This window comes from Coffea arabica, chromosome 1c (assembly GCF_036785885.1).
Source record: "Coffea arabica cultivar ET-39 chromosome 1c, Coffea Arabica ET-39 HiFi, whole genome shotgun sequence".
NCBI lineage: Eukaryota > Viridiplantae > Streptophyta > Magnoliopsida > Gentianales > Rubiaceae > Coffea > Coffea arabica.
Genome location: NC_092310.1, coordinates 28149335 through 28156359, shown reverse-complemented (window position 1 = coordinate 28156359; position 7025 = coordinate 28149335). Strand labels below are relative to the sequence as shown.

The following is a 7025-nucleotide window of genomic DNA, read 5'->3' as shown; positions in this document are numbered from 1 at the left end:
CTTGTATCGATCAAAAGTAATCAATCCCTTCGGACGAGATCCTCATTTTGACAAACGTCTCTTCTCATTCGAATGGGCCAAATTTTTCAAAATTATTTTTCACTCAACAAGTTGATCGGATCCATCAGGTATTGTATAAGTGCCTATTCTAGCGGATTGCATTTTCATGCTAGGCCTACCCTTGGCACAAAAAGGGTTCCCCCATAGGACATGCATACCGATTTTGCAGTTTTGCCTACTAACTCTGGGTATTTTTATTTTGTTTTCCCCCTCCCCTGCATTCATAAAAATGTTTCTATAAGACGAAAATATTCTTCTATATCTGATGATAATTTTGATTCAATAAAGTTTGAAGATTACAAGTATTACTTGATTCTTGGGCAGACCTTGCCACGAAAACATGTAAGATCTATCTGGAAGCTCTATGCTAAAGCCTCTGAGAGATTTTGTAATTATTTCCAAAAGGGAAATTCTATTTATTTGATTTGTTAATACATTTTGTTCCAAAAGAAAAGGAGACAAAAAGTGTATATGTTGAGCTCTTTACGAGTTTCTCTCTTCTCATTTGTATCATAATTGAATGAAAAATTTTGTTTCAAACTTTTTCAACAATAAAATTTTTTGGATAATTATTGTTTTGTGTATATTTATGTGCATTTCATTCTTTATTCTTACTCATTGGAGATTTCATGATGAATTTTGAGAAATAAGACCCAATTTGAGATTTCTCAACCTATAGCCTGAATTTCACAAGTGTATGCTTCCTAAAATCCTTACACTCGATTGGCAATCCGAGCCATACAATAAGAATGCTCAGGAAAAGAGGTGAATGGTCACTCAAAAAGCCCGATGAGATACCTTTTCTCCTTCACTTAACCCCAGAATAAAATCAGTCACATTGATTGATAAATTGCAAATTGGGGCCATCTTTGCTTGAAAATATCCATTGTGTAACCGATTCAATTCACATCTAAGTGAAAGCAAAAATGTGCATTATTCTTGTTTGTTTTGAAAATTTGGAATGATACTTCGAGCATTCTTTTCTCTACCCATACACATTTTATCATTTGCTCTCCCATTTGAGCCTTTGAAAGAATAATTTCGTTTCAAATGAGCGCCTTAATGATCACTACCCTATATTGGAAAATTTTCAAATATCAAAAAGGGGAGTGGATTTTCAATGAGCATTGTGTTACGTTGATTGTCATGAAGTGTAAGAATGATGCTTTGGCCGTCATTTCTATAATCTAAACACTAATCATCCCTTGCATCCTCATTTGAGCTAAAAATTAGTGGTTCTTTTCGAGTGCACATATGATCGCACCCCACATTGGGGAAGGAGATTGGGGAATTTTGAAAAAGGAAAAAGGAAAAGGGAAAAGGGAACCGTAAATTGGGAAAATTTGATTCCACTTGGGTTCCAATTTTGTAAAAAAAGAAGAAAAGGAAGGGTTTTGTCCGACGAACCACTTATGAAGAGTCTTCCTCAGTCAATTAATTCAGATACATGCAAAAAAAAATTTCGCATTAACGAAAGTTTCCTTTCAGAGTTATTGTAAGGAACGGAATACAAGTCAGGCCATCTTCTTTTCCAATCGGACATTCTATCCCTAGTTTTCCCTTTTGAGCCTTCAGAATAAAATACTTCATTTGGCAACCCCTAAGAATCGCAAACCCCACACTGGGGCAAGTTTTAGTTGAAAAGGAAAATTTCAAGAAATGAAAAAGTGAAAAGCCACAAAATCAAAAGACAAAAGAAGAAAAGAGAACCTCAGTTCACAAGTAAACTAGGGCAAATTTTGTGAAAAGTTCAAAAAAAAAGGGGGGCAGAAAGAAAAAAAGAAAAAAAAAAATCAATCAAAGCCCAAAAAGAAAGAAAAAGAAAAAGAAAAAGCCTCAATTGAGCATAAACTGGGGCAAATTTTGATTTAACCCTAAAATAGGGTTGACGCAACAATGCGATCTCAGATTCTTCAAACCACTCTTAAAATCTGCCTTCAAGCCTTAACTTTTCTAAACACCCCACCTGACCCCATTACAAAAGCCGAAAGTCCTGACTTCTGTTCTTTGCGATGGCCCTGTCAAGAAAATTTCTGATGCCGGAAAATTTTAGCTGTATTTCTGAATTGCTTGGGTATGGGGTTGACGCTACTCACCATGTGAAAACCCACCAGATCAAAGGAAAAAACGGAAAAGCAAAAAGAAAAAATGAAATACAAAAGATTCGATGGTGAAGTCACTATTGAGTAATCAAACAAAGTTCAGAATCTTCGGGTTCAAAATAGGGGCAATTTTGGAAAAATGCGATCTGTGGTGCAATGTCCTTGAAAGTCTTATCCTTCAATTATCGTTTCAAGCCACATTACAAGCTAACAAAGTCCATCGTTGACTTATTCCTTCATGACAATCCAAAGTGAGAATTATAGGGAATCCATCAATCATTTGTGATCATAAGGGTATAACCAGTTTTCGCATGTTTAGCTATCGTTCCTACCCTTTTGTTGCAAGCTTAAAGCTTATATGTTGACTCAATTTTCTTAAACAAGGGTGACAAACTTTCTGCTTTCACTAAGATGTGATGTTAAATCGATTATAGTTTTGAGCACCAAAATAAGACAAATCTTGACCTCCCATTTCCTTCAGCCGCTTCCAAATAAAAAAATAAAGTCACTTGATTGGTCCTGACAGATGAACCAACAACAAATGGTGACCCATTACCTAAAGCATTGATGCTAAAGTGGGGAAGAAATCTTTCGTAATTTGGCATTATTTTGAGAAATTCATCATGAAATGTGCTATATGAGTTTAAGCAAGACATTCAAATTTTCTTCACATAATATGTTAGGAAAAGCAATTGCTTACTTTGTTCAAATAAATGGAGAGTCATTCAAACAAATTTTTTGCAATTAAAAAAGGTCCATGCTGGGGCAAATTTTCATGTGAGAGATTTTGCAAAATAGCCCACACTGGGGCAAAAATTTTTGTAATACATTTGAGGATGTCAAATCAATCACGCTGTTCTTTCCAAATAAGAAATTTGAATGCATGTCATACTTTGATGAACCCCTTGTACAGGTATTCATGGTTCAAAACGACGAAAAAGCATCTGGTAATGTGGGAAGCCTGTGACGACCCCACTTCTCCCAAGGGCGAACCCAAGGGTATCGGCGGGCCGCCTGCCTAGCTCGCGCCAGGACTCAAAACTTAAAGTTCGAAAGAGCTCTAAATACAATATATACAATCCCAAAAGAGTTATAATTCCATTCTCCAAAAGTATCGAGTCAAACCACCAAAACAAAAACAAACATCCTAACTGTTCAACTATTACAAGCCAAACTAACTATACTAGTATACGAGCCAAAAGTCCCCGCGTCGGCCCCTGCTAAGGAAAACAAAAGGAATGGGGTAAGCTATATGCTTAGTAAGTAAACAGGGGCGAAAGCGTAAATTCATGTAGCAACAATTACACAATAAGAGTAAAGCAAAAGCAGAAAAGAACAACATCATATAATAAGGATACGGGTGGCTCCAAAGCCAATTCATGTGCCATGCATGATCTCCTGCCGACACTCCGTCGACCGCAAATAATAGTCCGTAGAACTTCACTTGTACACCCACCGACACCTTATCACCCTCACTGGCCAGTCACCTCACAAACTTGCCCGGGCGAACGAAATCACAAACTTGAGCTTGAGTCACAAGCTCGGGTCACAAACTTGGTCACCTTCTCGGTGAACCGGATTCACAAAATTGGTTCATAACATGAACCTACAAACTTGGTGACCTCAGACTAAGTTGGACTGACTTCGACCAAGCCCTAACCGGCTCGAATAGTCCAACCAGGTCAAGAGTTCGCCCCAAACTCACAAACTTCACAAAATTATTCAAAATCACAAACTTTGCAAACTTCACAAACTTTATTCGAAAGTCGCCCCGAGCCACAAGCTCAAGGGTTTTGGTTCCAAAAGGTTCATATACATATGCCAAATACAATTATACATTCAAATTAGGGTTTAGGTCGAGTGCGATAAAGTACACCCTCGCCTAAGTGCCCTTTTCACATATCTCAAACACATAGCAAAGAAAACACACCAAACTGGCCTGAATACTTACCCAAAATACAAAAGTAGTACTAAAGCAAAATCGCTTCGCGCGTGTTCGCTAGTAGTGGGCCCCACCGGCTCCGCCTAGCTCACCACTGTCTGAAATAGAAGATTGTGTCATAATATATCACAAACGGCCACTAACGTACTTAAAACAAGCAAAACGGCAAAATTGGCACGCGCCAGTGCGGAAACGGCAAACGGGACGGCCAGATCTGCCATCTCAAACCGTTTTGGTCAAAAGTTAGGCTAGGAGTGTCGGATCAAGGTGGGTGAGACACCGTTTCGAAGCTAAAAGGAAGAGCTACAACTTTAATTTAGGTATCTCAACCCAGATCTCAATAGGTATAGGTCAAAAATGCACGAAACAGTGCCAGCTGTTTCATTGCGGTTTACCAAACAGGCCCTGTTTGCAAGGCCGTAACTCACGGCTCAGAAATTGAAATCAAGAAATTCCAGAGGCGTTAGAAAGCTGAAACATAAGGCTAAAACTTTGATGTTTTGGCCAAGATCTGAATCCACTCAGAATAGAACGAAAATCGAGTGCCAAAATACCCGTCAGAACTGTCCAGATACAAGGCAGTTCTGACGATCTATATTGTTTGGGTCATAACAGAAGCTACGGAACTCGGATTCCGACGTACTTTATACCGTTTCGAAGCTGAGACCAAGATCTAAATTTCTTAGGAAGGAGTCGACACCCAGATCGAATGGGATCAATACGGAAAAACCCACGGTCAGAAACTGAAATTCAAAATGTACACAAACGAACGTCTAAAACAGGCCTGATGGTTTTGTCCATAACTCAGGATACACTAATCCATTTGACCTGAAATTTTACAAGTAGATTCAGGACCTAAGAGGCTACAATGTTGAAGAAGGCCACTCAATCCAGTTTTGAGTGTAACTAGGTCACAAATGCAAGATACTACACAAGCATCGGAAAAACAGATTCACAAAATGTATTCTAGCACAAACATCATAAAACAGGCTACCTAAGTCCAAATTCCGAGATTCCAAAGCCATATGAAAGCTAAGATTTAAGGATACATTTCATCAGAAGACCATAACAACCAATTCAGAAGCAATCCCAACCAAAACAACCAATTACAATCGCAGTTCTTACATTCGGCCAAAACCAGAACAGCAAGGGTAAATTCGACTTTTCTCAGTCTACGCTACTCCGATTGACCTGAACTTTTACAGGCACCTCAAACACATCAATACCTACAACTTTCATGTTTTGAGCAAAGTCCAATTCGGCCTCTATCTATGACCTAAAATTTCGGATAGAATGTTCAACCAAGAACCCTAATTTTCCAGAAATTCTTCCAAATTCAAAATTGATTGCAATTTCCTATCAAATGCACCTACTAGAGCCAAAGCCCCTTATTACCAACCATCAAAAACAACCACACCATCAAGATCATATGAAACCAGAAAATTCCAAAAAAAAATAAAAACTCAACCAATTCATTCCAAACCATGAAATAAACCACAATTTCTAACACAATAGCCACCATTAGGCATAAATTCAACATCATTAGATATAGGAGGGTGTTCATATACCACTTACCAAGTAACCAAGAAAGAGGAAGATGTTGGACACCTTAAATCTTCAAACAAACTTCAATAGACCACTCACAAGCACCCAAAGGATAGATTTTATGGAGTAGAATCTAAGTTATGTGGTTGGTTTTGGAAGATTGAGTGAAATGGAAGCTTGAAAGTTGAAGAATTTCTTTCTTCTTGAGCTTGAGAGGTTCGGCCATCAAGAGGTGAAAAATGGTGATTTTTTTGTGAATTTTTGGAGATATTAACTAATTTTGGTCAAAAGTCAAAAATGTGAATAGTAAACCATAAAGTCCAACCAATCATATTGTGACACTTGTCACACTCATTAATGCATTCTTATCTTTCTTTTTCCCCCTCACATCATTCACTTCTCACTCTCAACTTATCTCTTAACACCCGATAAATTTTACACAGTATCCGGAATTTAATCTAATTGGCCGAATTTTTCCGAACTTTTCGCACTAATGGGTCCCACGTCCGATATACGTTCTTAATTTCTCAAAAACTAACTAATACTAGAAAAATCATCTAAAAACTCTATTTACTCAATAAAAATTATCTGAGGCATTTTCTAATAAAGAAAATGTAGGAAAACGGGTTTTCAATCTTAACCGGAACTTAGGGTTCAAATCTTAATCCCTACTTAGGGTTTTCGAAATACTCCCAAAACCAAACGTTACCGCCCAATTAATGAATATATCAACGTAGAACGAACTGGGGCCTCACAAAGCCAATGCCGAAGAAAGAGAAGAAAGAAGGGAAAAGGGCCCTACACTTGGGGCAAATTATTTTTGAAAAACAAAAACAAAAAAAAAACAAAAAAAAAAAATTCAAAATCAAATCAAAAGGCCAAAAATTAAGTTGGGCCTGGATTTGGTGCCGCCAACTTCACAAAAATCTCGTTGGGCATGGATTTGGTGCCTCCAACATTTCAAAAATCCCGTTGGGCCTGGACTTGGTGCCGCCAACATCCCAAATATCAAGTTGGGCCTGGACTTGGTGCCGCCAACATTCCAAAGATCAAGTTGGGCCTGGATTTAATGCCGCCAACATTCCAAAGTTCACGTTGGGCCTGGGCTTTGTGCCGCCAACCTTTCAAAAATCTCGTTGGGCCTGGATTTCGTGCCGCCAACTTCACAAGATCCCGTTGGGCCTGGATTTCGTGCCGCCAATTTCCTTTTGGGCAGGCTTGGGTTTTATCCCATTGACCGCTTTTATTTTCGTTAGGGCACGGGTTTTATCCCTCCGACCTCGGCAGGCTCGGGTTTTATCCCACTGACCGCTTTTATTTTCGTTGGGCACGGGTTTTATCCCTCCGACCTCGGCAGGCTCGGGTTTTATCCCACT

General features: G+C 38.7%; 1 long non-coding RNA gene across 1 annotated transcript; it reads right to left on the bottom strand.

The window, feature by feature from the left end:
• Nucleotides 1–3217: 3217 nt before the first annotated feature.
• On the bottom strand, nucleotides 3218–4203 carry LOC140006427 (uncharacterized). Its single transcript, XR_011814035.1, has 2 exons — nucleotides 4114–4203; nucleotides 3218–3382 (listed from the first exon to the last, which is right to left on the bottom strand). It is a non-coding gene; the product is annotated as an uncharacterized lncRNA (long non-coding RNA).
• Between the last annotated feature and the right edge of the window lie 2822 nt (nucleotides 4204–7025).